Raw genomic sequence first — 19,807 nt, forward strand, 5'->3', positions numbered from 1 at the left:
CAATATGCATTTTACACCTGGCTTGTTCATTTCTATATATTCAGCCCTGGGGCAACAACAGCAATGATTGATTGGTTTAAAAGTCAGACACTGCTAGTAAACTGGGTTGGTGAATTAGTATTGAACCTATTCAAATTGAGAGGGTGCTCTTTAGGCATATGAATTAGAAATCACCTAATTCTGATGAGTGAATATTTACCTTGAGAATAAAGAATGCATATTACAAAAGCCTTCCTTCCTAAACAAGTGAAAAATAGTGACTTTCTCAAGGAACTAGGGGAACAATAAAAAGATCAAATCAATGATCACCAGGTGAATAGGCGGGAGTTTTTTTCATGTAGTGAAAATACTTGCTGTGTTCTAATAGTAGTTGCAAATCATTAGAATACACACCAGTCAGAGTGAACCCTAATGTAAACTCTGGACTTGGAGTGCTTACAGTGAGTCAACATAGGCTCACTGTTGGTAAAAACAAAGGTGTCATTCTGGTTAGCAACGCTGTTAAGTGAGAGAGATTGTGGGTCTATCAGGATAGAAGGTATATGGGCAATCTTTATAGCTTCCCTTCATTTTTATTGTGAACTTAAAGTTGTTGTACAATTAAGCCTTTGTAAAATAATAATAATGATAGTGATAATAATAATAATGTTTCCATCTACAAAGTCAGTGAAAAGTCATCCCTGTCTTCACTGAATGAGTAGGAGGAGTAGGAGGAGGGGAACAGACCTTTCTTTTTTTATTTTTCAGATAGAGATAGGGGATGTGGTGAAGGTGGAAGGACACAGCGCGGAAGCTTTTCCCAGTGCAACTGGAACCAGGTAGGAGCCCGGTTCACACGCAGTAAAGTTCCCACCCCACCCCCCCAAGAGCTGTCTTACCGGTCTCTGTTGGTTACTCTCTTTCTTTGTATTTTTTATTATCTCTATTTGTTTATTGGATAGAGGCAGCCAAAAATCAAGAGGGAAGGAGGTGACAGAGAGAGGGAAAGAGACAGAGAGACACCTGCAGCCCTGCTTCACCACTTGCAATGCTTTCCCCCTGCAGGTGGGGACCGGGAGCTTGAACCCCAGACCTTGCACATTGTGACATGTGCGCTCAACCAGGTGCGCCACCACCCGGCCGGCCCCGTGGTTCCTTCATCTATAACCATTATATCCAGTATTGACCCCGTACTGAAACTTGCTTCTATCAAATCAACCCAAACACCACCAGTATGCTTTTCTAGAGGATTCAATAGCTTCTAGAACAACGACCTCTGCTGAACTCCAAATACTCGTGTGCTTTGGGTAAGAGCTTAGATTCACTACTTAGGACATACATTTTCTTGATCTCATTCAGCTCCATCTCCTAATTCTGCCACCCAGGTCAACCTCTACATATCTCACACAGAAATTTTTCATCATCTTTAATGAGTACCGTGGTACCATGACCCTCAGGCTAGTTTGTTAACATCACAGGAGTCCTGTACACATTTACCCTAGAGCCAAGTGGCTCATGTTCTGTATCCTTTCTCTAATAAATTCAGAGACAGGATTCACCACAGAAAACATCCTCAGGTCAGTGAAAATTAGGTAGTGAGAGCAAGGCCCATCTTTGAATCATCTACTTCAGAACTGCCCATATACTAGAGAAGGAAGATAAGAGTAGTCCTGAGAGCCGGGCGGTAGCGCAGTGGGTTAAGTGCACGTGTTGCAAAGCGCAAGGACCATAGTAAGGATCCATGTTCAAGCCCCTGGCTCCCCATCTTCAGGGGAGTCGCTTCACAAGCGGTGAAGAAGCAGATTTGCAGATGTCTATCTTTCTCTCCCCCTGTCTTCCCCTCCTCTCTCCATTTCTCTCTGTCCTATCCAACAACAACAACATCAATAACTACAACAAGGACAATAAAAGGGAATAATAAATAAGTAAATATTAAGAGAGAGAGAGTAGTACTATCCCTAATTGAAGAAAACCTGAGGCATTTCCCCAGATCTTTCTAGATCTCCAGATTCTAGTCAAGCAAGCAGTCAGTCACCAGACTGGGTGTAGATCCTCAGGGCCTCTCCTGCTGTCAGCCTCCGAGAAATTCTCAAGTTAGGTCTAACTAATGTGGAGGGTGGGAAGAGGCATTCCAAGAAGCAGGGTCCCAGCAGCACCTGCAGTTTGTCAGGGCCTCATAAGGTCTGAAGCAGCCCAGAGACCCTTGACACAAACTTCTGTTCTTGTGGGTGCCATGTTGGCAGTTCCAGGCTAATGGAAAGGAGCCACAGGACAGCCATGGTCCTCTGAGAAGGCAGGAAGCCAGCCAGCTTCTTGGGCCAGTTTATTGAGTGTGTATAGGAAGCTGCATCATACCCACCTTAGATGAACTCAGAACACAAATGGAGGGTCCTTCTCCCAGAAAATCCTCTTACCTCTCCTTACAAAAGAATACTGGCGGAGCCAGGAGGTGGCGCACCTGGTTAAACACACACACTACAGTGTGCAAGGACCCAGGTTCAAGCCCCTAGTCCCCACCTACAGAAGGGAAACTTCACAAGTGGTAAAGCAGAGCTGCAGGTGTCTGTCTATAGCTCTCCCCCTCTCTCTCCTCCCTCCCCTCTCATCTCAATTTCTCTCTGTCTCTATCTAATAATAAATAAAAAAATTTTTTGAAAGAATACTGCCTCATTATGTGGAAAATTAAGAAATGGTATACATGTAGAAACTACTGTATTTTACTGTCAACTCTAAACCATTAATCCCCCAATAAAGAAATTAAAACAGGGGCCAGGCAGTGGCTCATCTGGTTAAGCAATCACATTACAGTACACAAGGACCCAGGTTCAAGCCCCTGGTCCCCACCTGCAGGGGGAAAGCTTCACAAGTGATAAAACAGGGATGCAGGTGTCTCTCTGTCTCTCTCCCTCTCTATCTCCCCCTCCTCTCTCGATTTCTGGCTGTCTCTATCCAATAATAAATAAAATAAAATAAATTTTTTAAAAAAGAAAAATTAAAACAAACGAATAAAAAAGAATACTGGCTCAGGAGGTAGAGTGGTGGGTAAAATACTAGACTTGCAAGCACAATGTTCTGAGTTTGACCCTGGGCACTGTATGTACCAGAATGATGTTTCAGTTCTCGCTCTCTCTATATAGATTTTTTTTTTGCCTCCAGGGTTATCACAGGGGCTCCGCGCTGGCATTACAAATCCACTGCTCCGGGTGGCCATTTTTTCCATTTTATTAAATAGGACAGAGATTGGGGTGGGGAGATAAAGAGGGAGGGAGAAAGACAGACACCTGCAGACCCGCTTCACTGCTTGTGAAGCAACCCCCCTGCAGGTGGGGAGCTGAGGACTCAAACCCGGATCCTTGAGTGGGTCATTGCGCTTTGTACTATGTTCACTTAACCAGGTGTACCACAGCCTGCCCCCCCCAATAGAGGACTAAATATTTTAAAGAGGAGGGAGGAACAGGAGAAGGAGGAGGAAAGAGAAAGGGAAAAAAGGAATTTCATCCTTACTTACTCTGACTCCTACAGTTTGAGAGCGACAGAGGAGAGGCTGTTTTTTGTTCTAAAGGGCTCTCTATCTTAGACTAGTTGGCCACACTTCTGACAACGGTAAGCTGTAAAAGAGGACATATAAATTAATACTGATTAGTAGTAAGACCTTTTTATGTCCCAACTTAAAAAACTTGACCCCTTGACTTCTTACAGGGTCAGCATGGCCCCACACCCCAGAAGAATATCTAAAAAAAATTCTCAAAACCCTGCAGACAGTTCTTTGCCCCACTCTCCCTTGAAAACACAGCTCTTGGTTGCCCCACAGCCGCTGGCCCGGTAGGCGGGACAGGAAGCCCCTCTGTCATGTAAACACTCTGTTGCAAGCAGATACTTCTCCAAGTCAGTCACCAATCTGGGTGTGGTTTGCTTGGGGGTGGATCTCAGGTGTCAGCCTTAGAGATTCTCAAATTAGGCCGAACTAACGTGGAGGGTGGGGGGGAAGCATTCCAAGAAGCAGGGTCCCAGCAGCACCTGCAGTTTGTCAGGGCCTCATGGGGTCTGAAGCAGCCCAGGAGTGGGTGGGTTTCTGCCTTATCCTAAACTGGAGGGTGAAAACACAGGGTTGTGCCTCTTCCAGTGCCCACAGAAGTTCAGTGAAGTGCCTGGGAGGTAACAGTCCTTGAGCAACGAACCCCCAAAAGATCTAAGAGTTGGGGGGCTAATAGGGGGTCCATTCCACCAAATTAGCTGCCATCTGAGTATGAGCTCCCTCCATGCTGGCTGTCATTCATTCAGGAAGCACTGGCCAGAGCTGGCCCCACTAGGCACTCACTGGTGAGTCAACACTGAACAAAATGGCAAGGAAGTTATCCCCAACAGGAAGGAGATGGGAGAGGCAAGAGCACACATTAGGCCTTGGGGAAAACTGAGCTGAGCATTCAGCTAGAGGAGAGGATGAAGATTTATGGACAAGGGGCCAGGTGGTGGTGCACCTAGTTGGGTACATGTTACAGTGCTCAAGGGCTCAGGTTCTAGCCCCCAGTCCTTACCTGCAAGGGGAAAGTTTTGTGAGTGGTGAAGCAGTGATGCAGATGTCTCTCTCTCTCCTTTTCTATTTCCCCCTACTCTTTCAGTTTGGGGTAGGGGTGTCTCTAGCCAATAAATAAAGATAAATAAAAAAATAAAATAAAATAAAATAAGGATTCCAGTTCAAGTCCCTGGCTCCCCACCTGCAGGGGAGTCGCTTCACAAGCGGTGAAGCAGGGCTGCAGATGTCTGTCTTTCTCTCCCCCTCTCTGTCTTCCCCTCCTCTCTCCATTTCTCTCTGTCCTATCCAACGACGACAGTAATAACCACAACAATGTTAAACAACAAGGGCAACAAAAGGGAAAATAAATAAATATAAAAAATTAAAAGAATAAATAAAATAAAAAAGAGATTTATGGCAAAAGAATGGGACTCAATTTTTTTTTTCCTCTAGGGTATCACTAGAACTCGGTGCCAGCACTGCGAATCCACTGCTCTTGGTGGCCATTTTTTTCCATTGTTGTAGTTGGGTAGGACAGAGAGAAATTAAGAGGGGGAGAGAAAGACAGACATCTGCAAACCTGCTTCACCACTTGCAAAGTGACCCCCCACACACACACACACACACCTGCACGTGGGAGACAGAGGCTCGAACCAGGATCCTTGAGCCCATCCCTGCGCTTCGCACAATGTGTGCTTAACCCGGTGCACTACCGCCTGGCCCCCTGGGACTCAGTTATTAAGCTGGAATACAAGACTGAGAACTTGGGATTTTCCACCTGAGTGGAGATGGCAGGAAAATCTCTGAGCATAGTGGTGACAGTCTTCTTAAGGTTCTCGCGGTGAAGCAACAAATACACTGTGACCTGGAAGGTCCCGTGGAAGGCAACAAAAGCTGACGTGGGTGGCAGAGGAGACAATGGAGAAGTGAGAGACGTGAGAACCCCAGAGGAAAGGAAGAACTATGCCAGCCAGAGAACAGGAAGACAGAGGGCAGACCCAGAGATGAGTCCTAAGTTTTGGGACTGGGAGTCCGGTTTCACCGGAGAGAAAAATGGGGAAGTCTGCAGAAGACACCTGCTTTGTGGATGAAGAGCTGAGCTCTGGATTTGTGTTCGAGTTGAAACTGTGAAAAGAACAAGAAAGTCTTGAAGTCAAGGGTTTGGACAGGAGAGATAGACATATTCAGGGGTGGCAAGAGAGATTGCAGAGGAGCACTGAGAGGTGTATTTGGCAAGAGAACAAATCCCAAGTGAGAGTACTAGGCATCAAAGGCTGTAGAAAATGTTTAGAAGGAAGTCGGGTGGTAGTGCAGTGGGTTAAGCGCACGTGGCAGGAAGCCCAAGGACCGGCTCAAGGATCCCGGTTCGAGTCCCCAGCTCCCCACCTGCAGGGGAGTCGCTTCACAATCAGTGAAGCAGATCTGCAGGTGTCTGTCTTTCTCTCCCCCTCTCTGTCTTCCCCTCCTCTCTCCACTTTTCTCTGTCCTATCCAACAATGACAACATCAGTAACAACAACAATAACTACAACAATAAAACAACAAAAAGGAAATAAATAAATATATATATAAAAAAGAAAAATTTTAGAGACTTTTAGTGTGCACATGTTATGATGCTGAAGGACCTGAGTTCTATAGGGGCAAAGCTACAGGAACAGTGAAGCTATGCTGTGGGTCTCCTCTCTCTCTCTTCCTTTCTATCTCCCCCATCCTTAACAATTTCATTCTGTCTTTAATATATATTTAACAAAACAAAGTTCTGGGGCTGAGTGGTGGTGCACCTGGTTGAATACACATGCTACAATGCACAAGGACCCAGGTCTGAGCCCCCAGTCCTGCAGGGGGAAAGCTTTGTGAGTAGTGAAGTAGGGCTGCAGGTGTGTCTTTCTCTCGCTTTCATCTCCATCTCCCTTTCCCACCCAATTTCTGGCTGTCTTTATCCAATAAATAAATAATCATAAAAATATTTTAAAGAAAGAAAGGAAGGAAGGAAGGAAGGAAGGAAGGAAGGAAGGAAGGAAGGGAGAAAAAGAAATAACTGACTGCCATGAGGGAGGGGGGCAGGTCCTTTTTGCTAAACTCACTGGAGTAAAATTCTTACAGTCCTAAGCTGAAGAGCAGTCTTTGAAAACTCACAGGGGGGCAGGGGTAGATAGCATAATGGTTATACAAACAGACTGTCATGCCTGAGGCTTTGAAAACTCACAGGGTGTCAGAATAATAGAGTCCATCTGATTCAGGAGAACCACTTCAGAGAGATGAAGAATAAATAAGGGGGCAGGCAGTGGCTCACCTTGTTAAGCAATTACAGTGTGCCAGAATCGGGGTTCAATCCCCTGGTTCCCCCACACATGCAGGAGGAAAGTCTCACAAGTGGTGAAGCAGGGCTGCAGGTATCTCTCTGTCTCCCTCTCTATCTCCCCTCCCCCTTTCAATTTCTCTCTGCTTCTCTTTTTCAAACTTAAAAAAAAATTATAAAAAATCTTTATTATAAAATATTTATTATTATAATAAATCTTTATTTATTGGATAGGGACAGCCAGAAGTGGAAAGGAAAGGGGGCGATAGAGAAGGCAAGAGACAGAGAGACACCTGCAGCCCTGCTTCACCACTTGCAAAGCTTTCCTCATGCAGGTGGGGACCAGGGGCTTGAACTCAGATCCTTGTGCATTGCAACATGTACGCTCAACCAGGTGCATCACCACCCAGCACTCTCTGTTTCCAATAATGTATAAAGAATATTTTTTTAAATGAGTAAGTAGGGAGTCGGGTGGTAGCACAGTGGGTTAAGCGCACGTGGCGCAAAGCGCAAAGACCTGTGTAAGGATCCCGGTTCAAGCCCCCGGCTCTCCTGTAAGGATCCCGGTTCAAGCCCCCGGCTCTCCGCTTGCAGGGGAGTCGCTTCACAAGCAGTGAAGCAGGTCTGCAGGTGTCTTTCTCTCCTCCTCTCTGTCTTCCCCTCCTCTCTCCATTTCTCTGTCCTATCCAACAGCAATATCAGTAACAACAACAATAATAATTACAACAAGGGCAACAAAAGGGAATAAATAAATAAATACTTAAAAAAGAATTTTAAAAATGAGTAAGTAAAAAAATAAATTTAAAAAAGGGAAGAGCTGGAACCTGAGATCACATCTTCTGCTCTCGTCCTGTCCTGTAGTGTGATCATTATGTGACAGACTCAAGAAAACTTGAAGCTCTGTAGTTTTCTCAAAATGAAACTCCTGAGATGTCAGTACAAAAGTGAATGTAAAATCAAAAGGGTTATGTTATGTTGGTCCAAAAAAACCCAAGACTGAGAGGCCATTAATAACCAGTCCAGCCTGGAGTCTGCATAAGATGGCCCTGAAATGGGACTTCATTAGATCATTTCACCAGATTTGGGAAGGGAAAAAGAAAGAAAGAAAGAAAACAAAACAAAAAACAGAGAAGTGGTTGCATGGGTTCTTGGATCATCTCTATTTATGTGAGTAGACACTAACATACATTTTTCTCTGACTCTTATTCTAAACTTAAATCTGTCCTCTGGCGGGGTGGGTAGCAGAGAAGATTTCTTGTAAGAACTCCATCAGATACAGTAAATCTCTTTAATCATCTTGGAAAGTGGGCAGAAATTGGGGCTTGCTGAAAAATCCAGAAAGTGAACACAGGGCGGAGGTGGGGTGATTGGTCAGGGGCTCAGGCCCCAGCGCACACATCACCTCACGCTATCACCAATGAGTCACCAGAAGCCTCACTGCGGTCTGCAGATTTTCATTATCATCATTATCATCTCTCTCTCTCTCTCTCTCTCTCTCTCTCTCTCTCTCTCCTACACACACACACACACACACACACACACACACACACACACACACACCACTTGCCTGTGACAACAGCTTACTCCAGCATGGAGCTATGCTGGGCTTTAGCCAAAGAAGTCCTGTGAACTACAGATGTCCGAGAGGATCCTTACATTTTAAACGTTTCTCTCCTTTAAAAGTTTCTCTCCTCTTTTAAGTTTAAAAGAGAAGGAGAGGGAGTCGGGCAGTGGCGCAGTGGGTTAAGCGCACGTGGCGCAAAGCACAGGGACCGGCGTAAGGATCCGGGTTCAAGCCCCCGGCTCCCCACCTGCAGGGGAGTCGCTTCACAGGCGGTGAAGCAGGTCTGCAGGTGTCTATCTTTCTCTCCCCTCTCTCTCTGTCTTCCCCTCCTCTCTCCATTTCTCTCTGTCCTATCCAACAACAAAGCAACGTCAACAATGACAATAATAACCACAACGAGACTGCAACAACTAGGGCAACAAAAAGGGGGAAAAAATGGCCTCCAGGAGCGGTGGATTCATGGTGCAGGCACCGAGCCCAGCAATAACCCTGGAGGAAAAAAAAAAGAAAAAAAAGAGGAGAGAAACTATTCGTGCACATGCAAATGGGTGGGGAGGGGGAGATGAGTTATCACTTTTTTTTTTTTAGTCCCTACCTGCAGGGGTAAAGCCTTGCGAGTGGTGAAGAAGGGCTGCAGGGGTCTCTCTGTCTCTCTCCCACTCTATTTCCCCCTTCCTTCTCAAAATCTGGCTGTCTCTATCAAATAGATAGATAGATAGATAGATAGATAGATAGATAGATAGATAGATAAGATAGTGGTCTGGGAGGTGGTGCAGTGGATAAAGCACTGCACTCTTAAACATGAGGTCCTGAGTTCAATCCCCGGTAGCACATGTACCAGGGTGATGTCTGGTTCTTTCCCTCTCTCCTCCTACCTTTCTAATAAATACATAATCTTTTTTTAAAAGTATTTGATATTTATTTATTTATGGATAGAGACACAGAAGGCAGAGAAGCAGAGAAAGTGAAAAAAAGAGCACCGCATTGAAGCTTCTTACAATGCTATGGCGGCCAGGCTCAAAGCTGGGTCTCAAACACAGCAAAGTAGTACACTGTGCAAGTGAACTATTGTGCCGGTCCAAGTACTTGTTATTTACCTTTAGGTCTAGAATTAATTTTTGTGTAGGTGTTAGGAAACGAATTGAAAAAATAAACAAAATAAAAAAATTAATGGTGACTGTTTTGTAGTTATGTTTACCTTCTAGATTACTTTATTTTTTCAAAAGATGTATTTATTTGCTTAATTAGGAAAGGAAAAGAGACAGAGAGAGAACCAGGGGCCAGGTGATGACGCACCTGGTTGAGTGCACAGGTTACAGTGCACAAGAAGCCAGGTTCAAGCCCTTAGTCCTCACCCACAGGGAAAAAGCTTTTTAAGTGGTGAAGCAGTGCTGCAGGTGTCTCTCTGTCTCTCTCACTCTCCATCACCCCCTTCCCTCTAGAGTTCTGGCTGTCTCTATCCAATAAATAAATAAAGATAATAAAATTTAAAAGAGAGAGAGAACCATACAGCACTCAGGCTCATGACTGAACTTGACTTCACCTATGTAAGTCCTATGTTCTACCACCGAACCACCTTGCTGGATTCTCTACATGATTCACTTTTTTTTTGTTTTTCAAAGAAGGCCATTATTAAGAGTTTGAAACTCTACTTTAGAAGCCGTACGTGTAGATGCAATCTAACTGACATACAAAATACAAAGAAAGGGGGGGAAAATGCAATGAGGAGGTGGCTACCTCAACCGGGCTGTGTGAAGATCTGCCTGACAAGAACCAAAACCACCACGCCATTCAGGAGCAAACGCTCAGGCCACAAACCGAGTGGCAGGCCTACAGAGACCTCTGCAGTTCTGGGAAGACAAATTGGGATGAGGAAGAAGGATGCAGGAGCCAAATGAGCAACTTCTTGGTTGCTAAGGAAAACCCAGGTTTCCTAACCCTGTGAGAGCAGCAGCTCCTGAGTAAAGGACTGGAGGGAGCTTCAGCACATAACACCACGGAGCTGTCTGTGGAGGAGTGTGTCCTCATGCTTATGGAGAAAAAGAATGACCGCAAAGCACAGATGGATGCAGAGTAAGAAGCCCACAGCTACAATCGCACTGAAACATGCTCTCAGGTGGCTATTAGAAGAAAAGAAAAGAGAAGCAACCTGTAATGGTGTGTACACGTTTAGTGGGCTGCACTTGGCCGTTGAAGTTGGGGGCTGGACAGCGAAGGCTAAGATGGGGTTCAGGGGATAAGCCCCTGGTCTATGCTGGACAACCGTCAGTCTGTATCTCATCTGATCAACCTTCGTAGGAGAGACACTGCCAATATTCCACAAAGTTGCTGAAAGAAACACATGAGAGGAGGCCAGGTAGTGGTGCACCCAGTTAGACACACGTAGTACTAACAGCAAAGACCCACCTAGTAGACCAGCAAGCATACAGGTTCGAGCCCCCGCCCCTTCACCTGCAGGGGTCTGCTTCACGAGCAATAAAGCAGGTCTGCAGGTGTCTATCCTTCTCTCTCCGTCTCTATCTCCACCTCCTCTCTCAATTTCTCTCTGACCTATGCAATAAAATGGGAAAAAAAAATGGCTGCCAGGAGCAGTGGGTTTGTAGTGCCAACACCCAGCCCCAGTGATAAACTTGGAGGCAAGAATAAAAAAAGAAAGAAAGAAAGAAAGAAAGAAAGAAAGAAAGAAAGAAAATACACGAGAAGATATATCCAGAGAGCATGCATCTGCTATTTCTATTCGCATCATTATTTTCTTTTATATTGATCTGGTACCAAGGGGCTCTGTATGAGTGCTGAGTCAGCACACAGAATGTTGACAGTTAAGAACCTCCTACAGAAAGGTCCTAGTGCCACACTTCAAGGTGGCTGGGAAACTGACACCCAGAAAAGTGTGAGCACTTAATCACAGTCACACTGGAGAGGAGGACTCAGGCAGAAACAAGACTCCCAACTCCAGAGGAGTCAGAAGCCTGGGAGCCATCTTGCCCTCACACCCAGCCTTGCCCTGCCCCCACAAGGAAACCACACATGCTCATTTGCCTAAGTCAACAACAGCAGCAAGAAGACTCTGGAAGACCTGAAAATGAAAAGCATGCCACTCCCTTGGGACCCCACCCTTTGCCCCTCACCAGGTTCTCCCCCAGGACAGCTTGCTTTGCTGATACGCATGAACCTCTTACTTAGTATTGGGTGATTTTGTGGTAACAGCTTAGTAGCCATGCTGAGTACTCAGTGACTAGCAAGCAAGCCATCAAGCCACTGTTCAGATCCTATAGACCAGGTGATCAGTGGTCTGGCAGGTCAAAAGAGTCATGGTAAGGATGGAAGGAGGGGTGGTCAGTGGAGGATAAAGAGGGAACTTAGAGAAAACTTCAAAGATGTGAGGTTTATGTAGGGCATCAGAGGATGGATTCAGTCTACCAGACAAGTGGAGATGAAGAGCAGTGTGGGGAGGGAGCAAGACCAGCATGTGCAAAGGCACAGGGCTTTTGCCTGAGGTTCAGAAGATGAAGTAGGTGAAGGGGTAGCTATAGTAGGCGGTTGGGACCTTCTCCCAAAGTGTAATGCAGCTCTGAGAGTTCACAGTGGAAAAGTGACTTGCTCAGAGTTGTTGTCCAACATTACTGTAGTAACAAGAGAGACTAGACTAGGACTGGAGGAAGGCTCAAAGCCTAGTACCCCAACTGGTAGACCGAGTAGACCCCGTGTCTGTTCTGTGTCACCAGTCACATCCTTTAACCCCTACCTCTTTATGTTAGTGAGTACACCTTACTATAGGTATATCTCACTTATGCAGAAACTACTTAAACAATAACCCCAACTATCCAGACCCTAGATTCCAGTCTAGTGACAGAGTGATCTGTGGACATCCACCATTCACACCCCCAGAGTTAGGCCCTAAATGGCATGTACTTCATACCTATGGGTACAAAAGGGCTGTCATAATGTCTTGATCATCTCTGGTGTAAAGCAGACTCCAGAGTCATCCAGCTTTGGCATTTTCTCAGATAAAATGGGAACAATAACCATGGCTAACTTTAGAATGTGACTGTGAAGATAAATGACATGAAGTATTGGGCCCAATGCTCGAAACCATAAATTTACAGCTAAGGGGGACAAGGCAAAGAGAAAGGTTAGAGAGGAAGGACAAAAAAGTGTACCCTAAGCAGAGCCAAGATACTAAAGAGTCATTTGATATTTTCAGCAAATTATAAAGTCATCTGCAGTGTGCTATATTTCTAAAGACATGCAGCATACTTCACAAAGATTTCCATTAAAACTAGCTACAATGGAAAGTTTTGGTGTTTAGGAAATAGATGCACTGGAAAATTTATATATGCAATTTCACTTATGGGAATGCCATATTCTGTGTACATCTATGCACATTCAAATATCTCATCAAATTTGTAAAACACACATTGCAATTTGAATAGGATCTAAGATACCATCAGTGGGAAGAAGCACCATTATTTTGTGAGCCACTAAGGAAGGAATATTTCTGTCTATTACAAAATGGTAAGATGCCGCAGATAGCTAAGATACATTTGAATATTTAGAGTTATTCTAATGTGAAAGTATGGGTGGGCAGAGATAGCATAATGATTATGTACAAAGACTTTTCATGCCTAAGGCTCAGAGATGCCAAGTTCAGTCCTCCAAATCACCATAAGCCACTGTAAGTCAGTGGAGAAGTGCTCTGGTAAAGAATTAAATAGGGGGGGGGGGGCAGGCGGTAGTGCAGCAGGTTAAGCACACATGGTACAAAGTCCAAGGACTGGCTCAAGGATCCCGGTTCGAGCCCCCGGCTCCCCACCTGCAGGGGTGTCCCTTCACAGGCAGTGAAACAGGTCTGCAGGTGTCTGTCTTTCTCTCTCCCTCTCTGTCTTCCCCTCCTCTCTCGATTTCTTTCTGTCCTATCCAACAACAATTAGCAACAACAACGATAAACAACAAGGGCAACAAAAGGAAAAAAAGAGCCTCCAAGAGCAATGGATTTGTAGTGCAGGCACTGAGCCCCAGCAATAACCTCAAGGCAAAATAACTAAATAAATAAATAAAATGTGAAAATGTGTACATCTTCAAATCAATGTTATATCCTAACATGCAATATATGACTGAGATGAGAGCACCTTACTTCCCCCTTGAGCAGAAGTTCCACCTAGTCTTTCATTTGAGCCCCCTCCACACACACACCAAATGCCAGAGACTCAGAAATTTAAATGTAACACCTTTCCCTAGAGCTGATGATGATCTCTACTCTAGAAGCTTCCTCTCTCTAGAAGATTCCTCTCTCCCAAGCTTCAGGACACCTACTGCTGAGTCACAGAAGTCTTCTGACTTGTGGCAGTCCACCGGGTCCAGTCAGCTCTGTCCCTAGGGGCAAGTCACTTCTGAATGAAGCTCAAATCTACTCAGGTTGACTGAGCAGTTAAACCCAAGCTTGGGCTTCCAACTGCAGGTTTTAAAAGCCTATGAGCTCCATCCAACACTCAAAAGACCCTGAACCTTCCTCCCCACCTCATGATCCCCACCCCATAGTTATGCTTCAAAAAGCTAAGTGGGGTATCTCCAGCAGGAAGAGAGAATGAGGTCATCTGAAACTGTCTTCTTTGCCTTCCATAGACCCACACCACCATGGCCACACTGAGGAAGTAGGGAAGCACTTGACACAACTCCGTTGGTCGGCAAACACACAGGGCGCAACTCTCATGTGGAGTCACCCTCACCAGGCTTTTCATTTGCTTTTCCCCCACCTCTGTGAGGTGCTCTTACAGATGGGGAAACCAGGTAGAGAGAGGTGGGTAGTAAGATGTTCTAGGAAACACAGCTGGGTCTGACTGGACTCAAATCTCCTTTCTACACCACACGGGGCTCCCAAGCAAGTGTTCCAACAGCATCATTTCAAGAACTCAATCGAGTTTTCGAAAAATACACATTTCAAACCCCATCCCTGGAAAATGGCATGGTAGGGCTGGGACCAGGAGAACATGTGCTCTGGGCATGAGTGGGAAGAAAAGGAAGGTGTGAGTGGGAAGACATAGGGATCGTGGGAGAAAGAGAAGGAGAAGCCAGAAGGAACCTTTCAGGTAGACTTGCCTACTTTTAGACCTCGATTTTTTTTTTTTTTTTTGCTCAAATCCACTCCTCTCTGCACTGAGGTTTGTTAACTCACTGGATACCACATCCTGTGGCTTTCGTCTAGTCTTCCTTTTTCCTCCCAATAATATCCTTGTCCCACTGACCTGAACTTCTCGCTCCTGTACCCCGTGCCTGAGGTGGGCCGCATCGGCTCAGAAGAGCAAGACACCGGGGTGTGAAGAGCGCCCAGCACGCAATTCCATAGAGCAGCCGCTGTCTGCAGATCCAGCCACAGCAGCAAAGGTCCAGCTGAGGCTGACAGTTGTCCCCCCCACACACACACACCCACTTTCAGGTTCTGATGACAGACAACCCCCACACACACACCAATGCTCACCAAAACAGCTTTTGGGGGTGGGGGGGGGAGACAGGAGGGGACTCCCTGATCCCTGGACCAGACTGGCTGCAGCACAAAAGTGTCCAGCAGTGGCTTACTAGACAACCATCGACAACGTTCCCGGGGGCGCTCCTTCTGTCTGTCTGCGGGGTTACTGGGAACGCCCGCTTGCGGGCCTCGTGCCCTGGCAGCGGGAGCAGCACGGAGCTGGGCGACAGACAGCGGGTTCTGTCCTGCTCTGCAGAGCCCTGGCTCCCCGACGGCCCCTAGCCCGCTCAGGCTCAACCTCTTGACCCCGCGCGTGCCCCTGGCCCCCTAACTCCCACCCTGATGTCCCCCCAGACACCTGCAGTCTCCGCCGGGCGTCGAGCCCCACTCCAGCGGCCACTCCCTGCGACCCGGGACACCGTCGGGACCACAGCTCCCGGGCTGCCGCGGCGCGGGATCCCCAGCATCTATCAGCCTCACAGCAGCCTAAGGGGGCGGGGCCACCTGCTGGGCGTGGTCTGTGGTGGGCGTGGTCACATAATGGGTGGGGCGTGGTCGCCGAGGGGCGGGGCTTTCTCTCCCCAAGGCTCATGCACCACGCCCAGCCCGCCTTCCGCGCCACCTGGTGGGCGGGCCTGGTGCCACCCGGGTTCCCAAGCCCACTGCAGCCCCCAGCTTTATGCAGCTCTCTGGTCGAAAGGAGCAGGCGCTGCTGGACGGGTGACCAGCTCTGGCGACTCCCCGCCTAGACCCGGGTAGTGGAAGCCTGGCTTCGGTTCCGGGACGAGCGGTGGGCGGAGCTGGGGAGAGGTTTGGGGTGGGGGCTTCGGGGAAAGAGGAAAAAAGGGAACCTCAGACAGACTGCTTCCTTCTCTTACATCGACCCAGCGCCCCACTTCCTCCTCTTACTTCTATTTTCTTTTGAGTGCCCTTAACCTTTAAAGTGCCTGTACCCGTGAGGGCAGACGGACACCCTGACTTTATTCTTGACAGAAACCTTCCTAGAAATACCAGCCAATCCAGACTTCTGACGCCTCACACCCAAACACCCCTTCCTTCTCTCTTCTCCCCCATGGGACATCTCCCCCAACACACACACACACACACACACACACACACACACACACACACACACACACATACACACACACACACACACACACACACACACACACACACTCACCAGTCTTGGTGACTTCCCTGCTTTCCCCAGGCCAGTGCCAGATGTGGCTGTTACTGCAGCCTCTGTCCAGCTCCTCCAAACTCCTGTCTCCAGAGGCAAGACCCTTGTCGTGGCTGGTCTTTCCCCACAGACAAGTGCTGTTATGAGTTCAAAGAACTTGGCGTGGAATCCTGGAAGCCGCCATAAGTCCGTGTCTCAATTTCCTCATTTGCAAAATAGTGGTGAGGTTGGCTACCGTGTAAGCAGCTTTTTAAAAAAATTTCTTTATTGGGGAATTAATGTTTTACATTCGACAGTAAATACAATAGTTTGTACATGCATAACATTTCCAGGTTTTCCATATAACAATACAACCCGCACTAGGTCCTCTGTCATTCTTTTTGGACCTGTATTCTCTGCCTCCACTCACCCCAGAGTCTTTTACTTTGGTGCAACATGCCAATTCCAGTTCAGGTTCTACTTGTGTTTTCTCTTCTGATCTTGTTTTTCAGCTTCTGCCTGAGAATGAGATCATCCCATAATCAGTCTTCTGTTTCTGATTTATTTCACTTAACATGAATTTTTCAAGGTCCATCCAAGTTCGACTGAAAATGGTGAAGTCACTGTTTTTAATAGCTGAGTAGTATTCCATTGTGTATATAGACCACAAGTTGCTCAGCCACTCATCTGTTGTTGGACACCTGGGTTGCTTCCAGGCTTTGGTTATTACAAATTGTGCTGCCAAGAACATATGTGTACACAGATCTTTTTGGATGGGTGTGTTGGGTTCCTTAGGATATATCCCCAGGAGAGGAATTGCAGGATCATAGGGTAGGTCCATTTCTAGCCTTCTGAGAGTTCTCCAGACTGTTCTCCACAGAGGTTGGACCAATTTACATTCCCACCAGCAGTGTAGGAGGGTTCCTGTGACCCCACAACCTCTCCAGCATTTGCTACTGTTACCTTTTCTGATGTATGACATTCTCACAGGAATGAAGTGGCATCTCATTGTTGTCTTTATTTGCAATCAGAGGCTTGGAGCATTTTTTCATGTGTTTCTCGGCCTTTTGGATCTCTTCTGTGGTGAATATTCTGTCCATGTCCTCTCCCCATTTTTGGATGGCGTTATTTGTTTTCTTGTTGTTGAGTTTGGCAAGTTTTTTATATATTTTGGTTATTAGTCTCTTGTCTGATGTATGGCATGTAAAGATTTCCCATTCTTTGAGGGGTTTCTTGTGCATGCAGCTTTTGTAATGAAATGAGCTCTCTGCGTTGAATTTTTTTTAAAAGGTAAGTCAAGGGTCAGGAATTAGCTCACTCAGTAGAGTACATACTACTATGGCAGAGAGCCTGGGTTCGAGTCTCTGATCACCTTGTGGGAGCATCATTCAAAGGGGATGCTTCAAGAACTGTGGTGTGTCTCCTTCTCTCTTCTCTTTCTCTCACTCTTTATGTGGAAAACAGTAAGAAGGGGGAGGAGAAATAAGTCTACAGGGAGAATGGCATCTGGAAGGCCCAAAATTCTAGTGATAACTTGGCCAAAAAGAGAGAGAGAGACTGAAATCACCACTTCACAGTTGAATGATACTCCTTGCCACAATTTCTGTTCAAGATATTCCAGATCTCAGGCAAGATAGCTCACATGGCAGGGCCCCTGCCTTGCTATGCAGAACTCAGGCTCACCCCTCCCTTCACCTCCCAAAACACACTATACACCTCATGGGGTACTGAGGAGGGGAGCACTGGGGAAGCTTTGGTGCTGTGATGTCTCTCCTCCTGTCTGTCTGTCTGCTTCTCTCTTTCTGAAAATTAATGTGGTAGGGGAGAAATCTTGCATGCAAGAGTCCTTAGAAACGCGCACACACACACACACACACACACACACACACACACACACACACACAATAACCCAACCTGAGACTTTGAAAGATGTGCACATCAATGAGTTTTCTTTTCCTGACTCCCTAAATATGAAGAAAAAGCAACTTCTCCAAAGGCACAGAAACAGAAAGAGCCCTTTTGTGAACCTGTAGTTCTCATTCCATTCTGTGGCTTGACACAAGGAAAGGTGCTCAGAACCCACTGGCTGAGATGGGTCCTCCTACTTCTTTTTTTTTTAAATTTTTTTTAATTTCTTTATTGGGGAATTAATGTTTTACATTTAACAGTAAATACAATAGTTTGTACATGCATAACATTCCTCAGTTTCCCATATAACAATACAACCCCCACTAGGTCTTCTATCATCCTTAATGGACCTGTATTCTCCCCACCCACCCACTCCTGAGTCTCTGACTTTGGTGCGATGTGCCAATTCCATTTCAGGTTCTACTTGTGTTTTCTTTTCTGATCTTGTTTTTCAACTTCTGCCTGAGGTCCTGAGTCCTCCTGCTTCTTAACCACTGCATCCCACACCAGCATTCTACAAACGAGGCGGAACCAGGACAGGGAGAGAACACACACAGATCCTGCAACTGGGCAAGGGCGTGGTCTCCTCAATCCTAGTTGGAAAGATGGAGGCAGCTCCTAGGTGATCAGGGTAAGGAGGAAGCAGCAGAAACCCCCGGGAATCAGAAACTGATTAGCAAAAGTGACCCTGTTTGCCAGTGCACATGTTGGATTAAGATTTGAAAGGCAGATGGAGTAAATAGCATAAGGTTATGCTATATGTTATAAATAGCATAAAGGCAGGAGTAAATAGCATAGTGGTTATGTAAAGAGACTGCCATGCCTGAGGCTCCAAAATTCCAGGTTCAATCTGCTGCACCACCATTAACCAGAGCTGACCAGTGCAGTGCTCTGGTGAAAAAAAAGAAAAGAAGGCAGATGAAATGCTGAAAAAAAAATTTAATTTATATTTATTTATTTATTTTCCCTTTTGTTGCCCTTGTTGTTTTTCACTGTTGTAGTTATTGATGTCGTCGTTGTTGGATAGGACAGAGAGAAATGGAGAGGAGGGAAAGACAGAGAGGGGGAGAGAAAGACAGACACCTGCAGACGTGCTTCACCACTTGTGAAGCGACTCCCCTGCAGGTGGGGAACCGGGGGCGTGAACCCAGATCCTTAGACCAGTCCTTGAGCTTTGCACCACCTGCACTTAACCTGCTGCGCTACCGCCCAGCTCCTGAAATGCTGAAAATTTTATGGCATCCTTAGCTTCTTCCATATCCTCATGCCTTTAGTATGACTAAGGGAAGCTGCAGAGATATCTCTTAGAGCGCTGTATATCTAGTGATACCGTCCTACCCCGCATCACTTCTGAGTGGGAAATCTGTTCTCCACCAGCAGGTGTGACCCAGATGTTGAATTTGCAAGTTATTCATCCCTTCACAGTTTCCCCCCTGCCCCCTTGTCCCTAGAAGACCAGCCACCAAGCAGGAGGTCTGATCAGCACCTGACACCTATTGGCCAGAACTGAGAACTACAACCACTAAACAGCTCTGCCCTCCCACCTTCCCAAAACTACCTCTTGTGGCGCCTAGAGAGAGAGGTCTTTGTGCAACTATGTTGTTGCTTCATTTTGAAAATGTGTCTGTTTTTTAAACTCTTTCCTATCACCACCTAATGTTCAAAGACTGTACTATCTCCACTTCCTTATTTGTATTTATTCCTCAATACTCAGAAAAGGCCTTCTTCTAGCGTTTGCCAGAAAAGGCCTGATCTAATGGTGTAATCGTCTTACCTCACTGAAACATTCTATGCTACACCTTGACTTTGCCTGCTCAACCTCTGATCAATACTTTTTTTTTCCTTATCAATGATTAGTACTTTACAGAAAACAGTAAAGTACAGTAATTGCTACAAGTGTAACATTTCTCAGTTTCCTCC

General features: G+C 46.2%; 1 protein-coding gene across 3 annotated transcripts in view; it reads right to left on the reverse strand.

Annotated features, from left to right (window-relative positions):
* The window catches only part of PIK3R5 (phosphoinositide-3-kinase regulatory subunit 5), a 92,134-nt gene extending 75,987 nt beyond the window's left edge, over positions 1-16,147 (reverse strand). The window contains exons 1-2 of one of the 3 annotated variants that reach the window (XM_060204416.1): positions 15,176-15,290; positions 3,488-3,587 (exon numbers count right to left, since the gene is read on the reverse strand). The gene's annotated coding sequence lies outside the window, so the exon portion shown is untranslated. Of the gene's footprint in view, positions 1-3,487; positions 3,588-15,175; positions 15,329-16,000 lie in introns of those variants that run through there. The other 2 variants (XM_060204415.1, XM_007522558.3) reach the window with 2 other exon arrangements.
* Positions 16,148-19,807: the final 3,660 nt, after the last annotated feature.

This window comes from Erinaceus europaeus, chromosome 12 (assembly GCF_950295315.1).
Source record: "Erinaceus europaeus chromosome 12, mEriEur2.1, whole genome shotgun sequence".
Taxonomy (NCBI): Eukaryota; Metazoa; Chordata; class Mammalia; order Eulipotyphla; family Erinaceidae; genus Erinaceus; species Erinaceus europaeus.